At 45.0% G+C, this 12,360-nt stretch overlaps 1 protein-coding gene across 1 annotated transcript in view; it reads right to left on the reverse strand.

Annotated features, from left to right (window-relative positions):
- AUTS2 (activator of transcription and developmental regulator AUTS2) overlaps nucleotides 1-12,360 on the reverse strand; it is a 1,316,048-nt gene that overhangs the window by 1,088,616 nt on the left and 215,072 nt on the right. The gene's annotated exons all lie outside the window — the stretch shown is intronic.

Below are 12,360 nucleotides of genomic sequence, written 5' to 3' on the forward strand. Positions count from 1 at the left end.
TCTGTCTTCAGGGCTGTGTAGGTTTCGACAGGATCGTACGTAAACGTACAAAGGTTCCGTTCACTTTTTTTTTAAAAAAACACTCTTAGAGTTGTAGGACTGGGAATCACTTTATTTAACATTCTCCTTTCTGGTTCCCAAAAGCCTCTTCAGCACAATTCATCTGAGTGAATTCTGACAAATCCACTTTACAGATGAACTAAGAAAGGCTCAGAGAGTGGTGTCTTACTCACAGTCAGGTTGGCAGTTTCTGCTGAATCCCAGCCTACCACTCTTCTCTGCCCCACAAGGTATGATGTTATTATTCGTGTTCACATGGAGGAAAGATCCCAGGGAAACATGTAATTCTTTTGAAAGCTGTGATCCTCCTATCCTCTACCTTCTATCTCTTAAAAGTCTACCTCCCTCCCTTCTCCAGTGCGGCCCAACCCCCAAATCAGACTCTGACGGTCAGAGTTCTGGGCTTCCCACCATCAACCCTCTCAGTGAAGACTGAGGTTCATGGAGGAGGACCTCTCCCCTATTACACAGCTACAGTGTGTCAAGGAAGGTGCCCCGGTGGCGCAGTAGTTAAGTGCTCGACTGCTAACGGAGGCTGGCTGTTTGAAGCCCCCAGCCAGTCCACAGGAAGAAGATGTAGCAGTTTGCTTTAAAAGGACTTACAGCCTCAGAAACCCTACGGGGCAGTTCTACTCAGGCCTATAGGGCTGCTGTGAGCCAGAATCGACTCAATGGCAGTGGGTTTGGTTTTGGCCTATGCCAAGGCCTTTCTGTACACTATTAGTAATGCGACATTGATTCCATCTTAATTACAGGCCAGGCACCATGCACAGCTTTTGAAATACTAGCATAGTTAACGCTGGTAAGAATCCTGTAAGGCTAGCAGTACATTTCTGTAGGTGAGGAGCCTCGGGCTCACAAGCGTCCAGTCATTTGCCCAAGATCATACAATTAAGTCATAAACCTGGGGTTTGAATCAAAGCCTTCTCAGCTCCGATGCTGATGATCTCTCAAAGTATTTTAAGTAGCTCGGTGACATGGTCAAATTTGTATATCTTAGGAAAATTCACTCTGGTTTCAGTGTGCTGAACTGATTGTATTGGGGGAAGAACAAGCCTGAAGGCAGCAGAGGGGTTAAAACGCTATTGCATTACTCTAACAAATAGGTGATGCGGGCAGTGTGAACCAGGCTGCTTCCCAGGTGTTCAATAAATATTCGTTAATTGTGATACTGATTGGTTACAAGCAGAACAATCTGTTGTACCTATCAGGGCATGTCAGCTCTGCCACATGGCCGCTCCAGTGTGCACAGGCAGCATTATGCTATCTCCTCTCTGGGGGGTTATCCCCTAATTCTGTGCTTCTACTGATCTACTACGGGTCTTCCAGATGAAATGTGAGACCCAGGTTCTCAGCATCTGCATGTATCTGCTCTCTTTGGTTTGGGGGCGTAAGGGAGAAAATTAGGTGGGAGGTTGATAAACAGATGAAAAAAGGAGTATTACTTCCTTGGAGTCATTGGGTGGTGCAAATGTTTAACATGCTCAGCTAACCAAAAGGCTGGAAGTTCGAGTCTCCCGGTGCCTCAGAAGAAAGGCCTGGAGATCTATCTCAAAAAAAAATTGGTCATTGAAAACTCTATGGAGCACAGTTCTGCTGGGATGCACATGGACTGCCATGAGTCAAATTTCACTCAAAAGTAACTGGTTTTATGTATTTCCCTACCGTGTTTTCCCCATTCTGAAATAACCAACTGCATTCCTTGAAGGCAAGGATTCAGAGGGCTAAGAGATAATGTTGATGGAAAGGTACAAAAATAATGGCTGTGATTGAGGAGGGGGCCTAACTGCCCACCAAAAGCCTCAGGCAATCAGCTGAGGTTCACTGAGGTTCATGAATGCCACACAGAGCCAGGAACGGAGGTGACAGCCGCAGCCGAGAGGGAGTGATATCCAGGCAGAAAGGCTCTGGAAACCACCCGCCTATTCTTCACTCTTACTTTTGTACCTGGAGTCTCTGCTAACAAAGTTTGTGGCAGCAGAGAGCCAATGACTGAAAAAGGACCATCAGACATTAGCCCAGCCTACCCTGAACCTTGAGACAAAGCCTCAGGATACCCTCACTGTCTTGCCCTGGCCAGACACTTGCTTCTTTCCTCTCTGTTAGCTAAAGTTCCGGCTTTAGCCATATATGGGGAGAGTGGCAGGTCACATACCAAAACCAAAACTGTTGCCATCACGTCAAGTCCGACTCATAGCAACCCTACAGGACAAAGCAGAACTGCCCCATAGGGTTTCCAAGGAGTGACTGGTGGAATTAAACTGCTAACCTGTTGGTTAGAAGCCAAATGCTTAACCACTGCTTCACCAGGGTCCCCCATGCCACAGACTAAAATCTGAGCAATAGAAGTAAAGCTAAAGTCTTATCCAGAGAAAGTGACACTTAAGTGAGTTTACTGTATTATCTAACTAGCACCTGATTTAGCGCCTAAATATAAACCTCAAATATTTTGAACATTGAATACCTGAGAAACATTTCTGGGTTCTTAAATTAACTGGGATAGTACCATTACAAGGAGCCCTGATGGCATGATGGTCAAGCACTCAGCTGCTAAATGAAAGGTTGTCAGTTCAAACCCAGCCAGCAGCTCCACGGGCGAAAGATCTGGCAATCTGCTCCCATAAGATTATAGCCTAGAAAAGCCTATGAGGCAGTTGTACTCTGTCACATGGGGTCACTATGAGTCAGAGATGGCTCGACGGCACTCAACAACAACAGTGCCATCCGAGTTTTCTATTCTAGGCTGAATCACTCAATAGGATATCTCCTGGAAGCCCAGTGGTTCTATTTTAAGTGTGCATACAAATCATTTGGAAGAACCTGTTAAAAATGCATAGTCCCACAGCCAGAGGGTCTGGGGTGTGGAGTCCTGTCTAGTGTGGTGGTGTTAAAATACATCCGCAAAGTCTGATACTCTTCCCTTCAAAACGTGGAACCTAATTCTCCTTCCTGAATAGGAACTGTAATTAGTGACTCGCTTCTCATTAACAGAACATGGCAGAAATGACAGTGTGTGACGTGCAAAACTGGGTCATTTCTCTCTCTCAGATCATTCACTCTGGGGAAACCAGCTGTCATGTCCTGTGTGATCAGGAGCAGAGCTTAACCCCTGTGCCACAGTTTCCTCAACTGTAAAATGGAGGATAATAGAACCTAGCTCATAAAAATGTTTAAGAAGCTTACAATTCAACATGTGGAAAGAAGCCCTTAGAACAGCACCTCCTACACAGAAGCACTCAATAAATATAAGCTATTATCATATTCCATTTCAACACCACCTCCCACTAAACCTTTAGCTAGACAGCTAGATAGCCTAAGAAGCTGTTAACTGCAGCAAAATTTCCAATTTTGTCCTTATATCCTTCTCTTGTCTTTCTTCAGGGGTTCTGAAACTGGTGCAAGAAGACCTTGGTGGGATTCAATGAGGACAAAGAAAGCTTACCATTCCGGCTGCTCAGATATTATCATCCAATACTAACTCAGCTTTCATTGGGGGCATCACATTGACTTTTCCTTAGGGAAATAAAAATTGGCTCTGCTTCCTATGCTTGTCTCAGGCCTATCTACAGAAAATAGGGCCTATGGCAATTAGTTTTAAATTGCTGAATGATCTCTCGCAGCTGGTGACGGAAACTACGCTGGCCAATGGAAACTGCTCAACTGCTCCTTAGTGCAACCCTCCTTAAGGGGACCTGCCTTACCTACCATGCCTTTGTCACACCTCTGCTCAGGAGGGAGGAGTTCACTGTGGCGATATTTAGGAGAACTCCCACCCAGAAGTGAACCAATCTGGGTTGTTTGGGTCCTTCCTGTACACAGATTTACAAAAATCTTCCAGAAGAATTTGATTCTCCCTGTCTTTTTCACACCCCTTTTCCCTCATGTTTTTCTCACCCCAACATCGTTTGCGTTTTTACACTCTGTCCCTGTATCACCCAGCCCGGATCATTTCCCTCATTCAGGAGATGAAGCTTCTTTGACTCGTCACTGGAATTTTTTTTCTTCTGAGCAACAAATACAAAGAAAGCCTGCCTTTTCGTATTCTGTGTCCCCTTTCTGACGGTTCTCCACCATGACAGTAGTCAAAAGTCAACAGAGTTCTCACAAGGAAACTGCTGGGCAGGAGCAGGGGTAAACAGGGTTGCGAAGGTGCCAAGACTGAGCAAAGCACTTGCACAAATGCAAAGTCGGTGTGCTTTCAAAGTCTTGCCCTGGAACCTCACAGTATCTTCCTGATTTATCTACCTGTTATCATGGCTGCTACTTCAGTCAGGGAGGCACTGGGCTGAGGCTGTTAACACTGCCACAGTGGGTCATATTCAGGTCATCCCCGCACCAGCATTCTGCATCTGACAGTCAAGTGCACCAAGGAGCAGCAGAAAGGAAGACCTAACTGTCCTCCCTCACAGGAAGGTTAAAATATCAACTGCTGCCAACTCCAGAGACCAGAGACTCAAGTGAAGCAAGTGTGGCCTGTGCAGTGATTCTTAGACTTGCCTCTGCATCAGAATCACCAGGAGGGCTTAAGTCACAGGGAGCCTGACCATCTCCACAGTTTCTGATTCAGTAAATCTGGGTGGAGCCTGAAAATTTACATTGCAAACAAGTTCCCAGGTAATGCTGACACTGCTGGTCTGGGGACCACAGGTTGAGAACTACTAATCCTACGGGGCAGTTCTACTTTGTCACGTGGGGTTGCTATCAGTCAAAATCTGACTGGATGGCACCTACCAACATCAACACACCACGCTGTAGTAAGGAATCCCTGGGTGCCACAAATAGTTAAGCCCTAGACTACTAGCTGAAAAGTTCAAACCCACCCAGAAGTGCCTTGGAAGACAAGCCTGGCTATCTGCTTCCAAAAGGTGACAGGCTTGAAAACCCTACGGAGCTGTTCTACCCTGCGCACATGAGGTTGCTATGAGTCCGGATCAACTTGAGGGCAACTAACAACAAACCGAAAAACCAAACCCACTGCCGTCGCGTCGATCCCAACTCATAGTTGGACCCCACAGAGCAGAGCAAAACTGCCCCATGGGGTTTCCAAGGAGCAGGTGGTAGATTCAAACTGCTAGCCCTGTGGTTAGCAGCTGAGCTCTTAACCACTGCACCACCAGGGCTCCAACAACAACACCGTTTGGTAAAGGTGTAGGACATAAAAAACCAAACCTGTTGCCCTCCAGTCAATTTCGACTCAGTGACTCTAAAGGACAGAGTAGAACTACCCCATGGGGTTTCCAAGAAGCTCCTGGTGGATTCAAACTGCCAACCTTTTGGTTAGCAGCCATATCTCTTAATCACTATGCCATCAGGGTTTCCAAAATCCACCTGATCCTAGACAGCAACCCAAGTCTGTCATCAACCATGTAACCATGAGTCCATGATCAAAGTGGAATAAAACTTATAGATTAGGGAAAGATAAAGCAAAGTCTGGACTATTAAATACATATGGTCTTAAAGACATTATAGGATTAGTTATCACACCTCTTTTTGATTCCTAGAAAATAGACGAAAAGGTCAAATCCACCCCAAACTCAACATTTCAGAGCTGGGCCACTCATGAACTCTGATTCAACATCACAAGTATGGGAAGTTTTCACACAATGAGCACTGAAAGTCCTGACCCCCCAGTGGGGGACGCCTGCAATACTCTTGGGCTTTGAGGAAATACAACTAAACTACAGGGGTGAGAGAGACTGTGTGTGCGTGTGTGCATGTGTGTGTGTGTGTGCTCCCACACTTCATTCCTATGTCCCAGTTTAGTACAGTAGCACTGAGAAACGAAATTAAAAGAGCTCTGAAAAATGTCAATAAGCCCCAGAGAAGTGTGTGTGCCACTGTGATTGAATCCTCCCCAGGAACACCTGTGAACTATTGAGTTTAATTAGCTTACAGCTGATACTAACTGTACATGGGAAGACAGGGATTTAGTTTTTGACTGCAAGTCTTTAGGTTGTATTTTCCATAACCATCCACAACTATGAAGAATTCTATTTAATGGGCAGCAAAAACAGAGGAGATGGACTAGGATAGGAAAGGCTTCCAGAAAGGCAATCAAAGTCATTAGAGGAAAGCAATCTCAGTGAGTGTTAGTATAGTGGTGGACCTTAGGGACTCCTGGATGGTCCCCCACAGACCCAGGTGATAGTCCTCAAAGGGCAACCACATGAGACAACTGGCAGCATTTATTCAAGAGTCATCTCCAATTGGTGCCCTTCAGAGAGGACTGAAAAATAGAAAACAGTGCGTAGTACATCAGCAATTTCAACTATAGTATTCCAAGCAAGGCAATTCCTAAGGAGCCATAAAATGCAGCCGTTTACAATTCTTCTGAGACAAAGACCTGATTACTGCCCCTTGCAAGAAGAGCTAGGAACTGCCCAGTCCAGCACCCACAGCTGAACATAGCTTTGTCATTCTTTTATTAGGCATAAGCACTTGTCTTGGAGTGAGCAACTAGATTTTTGAGGAAATGACCACTGAGTGAGAAAGAAAATGTCAATAAAATTTGAAAGGGCAATTATCCTATGGTGTTCCATGTCGTGAACAGTCAACCCAGTTCCCTGAAGAACTGTCAATCTAGGGAAAACCACTGCTCGGTACAAAGACCCTTGCACTGGGGGATTTAAGAAATCACAAAGGCTTTCTTTCTTACTAAGATCTCTTAGGCCTACTATACCCAGGCCAAGTCCTAAGGAGAGAGGCAATCCTCTAAAATAGACTGTAATCCAGAAAAACAGAATCCGGGAAAAATAAGATGTTGGTTCACTCACCCAAAGCAGACAAGCCCTTTGCCCAACAGCAATCAATAACAGTTACAGTGTACCCACTCTAAGCCAGCACTCTGAGATTCAGAAAGGAAATACGAGTTCCTCTCTAGCTGGAGAGACAAGACAGCTGCACAAATAAGCAATAATACAAGACAAAATTTCATTAAGTAATGAAATGAGTTCACAGCCAGTGCTACAGGACAGCAGATAAGGAAGCCATCAAGGGGAACAGGAGTAGACAGAAAAGTCCTTCCATTATCAGCCAAAGTAAGTTATCAGGTCCCCACGCAAGGGGCAGTATGATAAGACTTGTATATACTAGTTAAACAAGAAATGTATCATGCCTTCAAGGAATACGAGATCTGAGAGAGGTGGTTCCAGACAGACTAGACCTTAGAGGGTAAGCAGAGATAACAAAACTGGAATTCTGACCCAAGAAAAGAAAAGGAAGGGCTTTCTTAGGTCCTTTTCCTTAAAACTAATTTTGAAGAAGAAAAAAATACATTGCCCTTTACATATACGCTTAGGTTAAGGTTTAAGCAGGGCAACTGTCCAAAGACAGGAAACATTTACATGTTCTAAGGAAACAGGCCACTTTGAACCCAACTTGATGGTCTGGTTGATGTAAAAAACATGAGGATTGTGAACAAATTCCAAAGAGCCAGGCACACCATGTTAACTCACGGCCTCTGCACCCCATTTCTCCCAGATGCCCGCCTGGCTCACTTCCTCACCTCCTTCTCAGGTGCTTACTCAAGACTCACCTTCTCGGTGACTCCTTTCTTGGACAATGAATTGAAAACTGTATCCCCCGACACCCACCAGGAGCCTGGTGGCACAGTGGTTAAGTGCTTGGCTTTTGACCAAAAGGTCAGCAGTGCAAACCCACCAGCTGCTCCTTAGAGACCCGATGGTGCAGTTCTACTCTGTCCTATAGGGTCACTGTGAGTCGGAATCGACTCAAGGACAATGGGTTTTTGTGGTACACCCACCCAGCACACACCACAGCACTTCTGCACCCTCTTTTCTGCTGCATTGTTCTCCATAGCACTTATCAACTTCTAACATTCTATATATTCTATTTATCTTCTTTATTGACTCTCTCCTCCCTGAGAATGTATGTTCCTTTGGGTCAGAGATCTTTGCCTGTTTTGTACACTGATCTTTTGCCTGGGTTCACTGAACAGTACCTGGCATAATATTAGGCAAACAATAAATATCTGATAAGTGGGTGAATGAATGCATGTTTGTACTGGTATCTTTGAGTCTGTTTTTTATACACCGTAGTAAAACTTTGCCAGTTTTACCACACAGTAATATCTGTAATGTTATATATTTTTTGGTATATAAGTAAAGTTAAGTCCATCAAAGTAGGGCTTTAATTCCCAAAACCAACTCTTCAGACAAAGATTAGAACGGACTATAGTCCACAAAATGATAACTGTGAGGAGTGTGCTTCTTAGCTCCAGTACATACATGAGACTAAATGGGCAGCTCCTGTCCAGAAGCAAGGTGAGAAGGCAGAAAGGGGCAAGAGCTGATTGAATGGACACAGGAAATCCAGGGTGGAGAGGAGGAGTGTGCTGTCACGTTACAGGGAAAGCAACTAGGGTTACAGAACGATGTGTGTATAAATTGTTGTCTGAGACACTAACTTGAACTGTAAACATTCACTTAAAGTACAATAAAAAAAAAAAAAGAAAACAGAGGCCCCTCTAAAACGGAGTCAGAGCAGGCTTTGTCACATGTAGGTGCTGTACTTGGTTGTGACTATACAAAATGCTGATCCCCTCCCTGATCAATTCAGTGCCTCCTACCAGTGTAACAGAAAGAAAACTTGTCAAATAAACTAAAAAAAAAAAGTAGGGCTTTATTTGCAGAAGGGTTTGCCCAGCAGTCAAACATCAATAGACACCACATAAAAGCTTTTGAGCATAACAAATTCTCTCTCTCCTCTTTATTTTTAACCATTCTTTCTCACCGAATGTAGCAGTTAAACCTCGCAATGTTTATCATCTCCACTGAAACTGGCAAGAATATCCTTGACAATCACCCCCCGGTTGACATTTATTGTTTTATTTTTATATATTTGCTTTATTTGGTCAAGAAATATTTACTGATAATCTACTATGTCCCACACCTTATGCTTGGCAATGAGAAAACAACGGTGGCAAGTGACTAGAATCCTTACGCTGGTCAGGAGGATGACAAGTAATAAAGGACCCGCAACTATGATGAAATTTATGCTAGGGGAAGTGCAGGGAACCAGGGAGCCCACGGCACGAACACCTATGCTAGTTTATTTCTGTTTTTGTTAGGTGCCAGAGTTGGTTCTGACTCATAGTGACCCCACGTACAAAAAAACGAACCTTTGCACAGTCCTGCTTTATCCTCCCATGCGTAGTTGTTTAAGCCCACTGCTGCACTCCAGCTCAGGGAGAGTGAAAGCAATGCTGAATTCATCTAAAAGCAGGAATTAGCTAGGTAAAAGGTGGGGGGATTGGAAGTACTCCAGACAGAAGGCACATAAACTAACGGGAAGGCCCAGAGACAAGAACAGTCCGTCCAGGAACAGCACAGGGGGGCAAGGACAGCTGTAAGATCTGAGGCTGCAGAGGTGGCAGGGACCGGGTCATGTGGTGCCACCTTCTGAAGCACCTCACTGAATCCGTGCATGTCAAGGGCTTTTTATGTCCTAAGGTCTGTGCTAGCTGCTACCAAGGGGGCAGAGATGAGGTCAATCAAGCTCAGCCAGAGTCCCTAGACCTTGGCATGCTCACTGCCAGAGAGACTGAGAGTGTCCCCAACAGACTAAACAAGGCTGAGAGAGAGGTGAGCACTTGTGATAGGTACCAAACCAGAATATGTGAGCAAGGTGGCTGCGGGATCTCACCCCAGTGGCGTTCCTGATATTAGGGAAACCAAGCCACATGTAAAAGCAGAAGAGGACACCAAAAGGACCAATGGCTATGAAATTCTACGCCAGTGATCTATCTGGTGGTCCCAACATACTCATGGCATACCCACTCCCACCAGCTTGACTGTTTCCCTTCTTCCCCAACTGGCTTCCCAGCTGCCCTGATTTCTATTCACTCAGCTTGCTTTTGTTATTTAATCTTAATTATCCCCTTTTCTCAAATGGCCTGCACTCCCACTAAGCAGTGGTTCAAGTAGGGGCTTTCCTAAAGCAGATCCAGAAACAGATAACCTGAACACCCACAAGGCAGCTAGGAGCATTGTGCCCAGGGTGAATAGTTAGAAACAAATTCCTGTTACATGTTTATCTGACTTACACAGATTTTATTTAAATGTTTCAAAGCGTGGGTGCTCAGTAATCAGAATGCTGAAATAGCCTTACATCTGTTAGGCTACTGCTGTATGTAATTAAAAACAATACTCTTCAATCCATTTTGGCAACTGTTGATTGCCAATTTTTAATGATCTTCATATTTCCAATAATATTTAGATTCCCAGTGAGAAAAAAAAGAGAGGTATAATTGCAAACATTTGGAGTTACGAGTCATAGACCTAGGAGACATTCTGAGTCACTGGGTCTCAGCTGAGGTCCCAGAATTCCTATTTTTGACAAGTGCCACAGGAGATTGTAAAGTTGGTGATCTAAACTCTAAAGCTACCACGATCTGGAGCAGTGGTCCTCAAAATAAGTTCACACTCCCAGGAGGGCAGATATCGATACACTGGGGTACAAGAAAGAAAATGAGACCTCCTATTTATAGTTATTTTTCATACCACCCTTAGGTACTTTCTGATGTATATATACCTCATAATTTAATGTTACAGTATGTACATATATTGGTGGTGCATGATCAAATTATTATAATAATAAATAAAAATGGAGGCCACAGTTAGGAGCACTTTTGCCCAGGACGACAGCTGAATAATCCAGTCTTCCAAAGGAAATGGGGGGATACGAATTTAAAATAATAATATGGTGAGGGGGCAATGCAATGTCTTAAACACACACACTGAAGGGAAAGGCAAATAAGAAGAGACCAGATTATACCCCAGCCTTAGGGAAGGTCAGCTGGACAACATCTTTCTCAACAGTAAAATGAGAGAAGGGTGATGGGCATGCTCTCTAAGCTGCTCCCAGCACTGACACACCGCAGTTCTCTGAGGCACTGATGGAGAGCCTGAGTGAAGCACAAGCCAGGCGATACATGCTATATCTCACAAGTCTGAAACAGACGAAGTCTGGAAAATGCCTACCACGCCGACATTGGACCTATCATCAGAACCATAAAACGTTAGAGCTGTAACAGCGTCAGGACCCCCACATTTTATAGATCAGCACAGGGCTCAAAGTGGAGAACAATCCTGGTCAAGAAGCCCTGGGCAATGGTGGCAGAGCCAAGTCTCTTCATGCCCAGAGCATGACCCTTTCGCCATGCCAATCACCTTCCTTTCTAAAATAGACTTTTTAAGATGCCAGAGGCCCAGCTCTCTGAAGATAAAAAATAAGGTCCATTCATTGTTCTCAAATATGATTTATGTTTGTAACCTTTAGAAAGAGGGAAGAATAATGTTCTGGGATTTGTTTTGTCTCCCTCTGTTTCTTTTTTAAATTTGAGGAGCTGGTGAAGACATAACCTTATAGTGTTAGAAAAGAAAATTTCAGAGCATCCTAAATAAGGAAGTCCAGCAGCGACCACACGTGATCATCAGCAAGGCTGCCAAGAGCCCATGGGAGACCAGAAGTCTTCTGGGAGGGCAGAGGTCTTCTGGGAGGGCAGAGGTTTTTTGGAACACTGAAGACCCCCAGCTGCCTCTAAGTGCAGGCACTTCCTTGGTCTCTGGGAGACCCCGGAGACAGGATAAAGGTCAGCCTCCCTGCAGGCTTTGTTGCATATCTAGAACTCTCTTTGGTATGAATTTAAAAGGAAAGGAAAGGAGGCAGGAGCCTCACATCTGTGTGCCTTCCTACTAACCTCAGGAATGCTGAGTGGGCACTGGAGGGTGGGCACAGCAGTCCAGGGTCGCATAGGGGCCTGCACCTGATCCCGCCCCACAGCCGCTCCTCAGATCTGCTGAATCCGAGTCCACCCCTGAAGGGGCTGAACCGGTAACAAGTCTCCCAGGTGATTCTCTAGGACATGGTCTCTTGAGAACCACTGGTATCCAGAAGAGAAGGCAGGGACACCTGGGCTCAGGGTAATATTGCCCCCACCCCACTTCCCAGAATATCTTGCCTAAGAGATTCTACTCTAGGGGTAGAGATGTGGGACAGTATCCCAAAGCTTGAAGCTTATCCATTCCTTATTCAAAGTAGAAAGAGGGGAACAGAATAAACAGCCGCTGCACGAGGTACTTTACAAGCAGCCCTGATGGTGCAATGGTTAAGTGCTTGGCTGCTCACTGATAAGGTCAGGAGTTCAAACTCATCAGAAGCTACGGGGGAGAAAAGACCTGGCAATCTGCTCCCATAAAGACTACAGCTTAGCAAACCCTGTGGGGCACTTCTACCCTGTCCCGTAGGGTCGCTGTGAGTCAGGATCAACTCAACAGCAGA

This window comes from Loxodonta africana, chromosome 12, assembly GCF_030014295.1.
Source record: "Loxodonta africana isolate mLoxAfr1 chromosome 12, mLoxAfr1.hap2, whole genome shotgun sequence".
NCBI classification, from domain to species: Eukaryota; Metazoa; Chordata; class Mammalia; order Proboscidea; family Elephantidae; genus Loxodonta; species Loxodonta africana.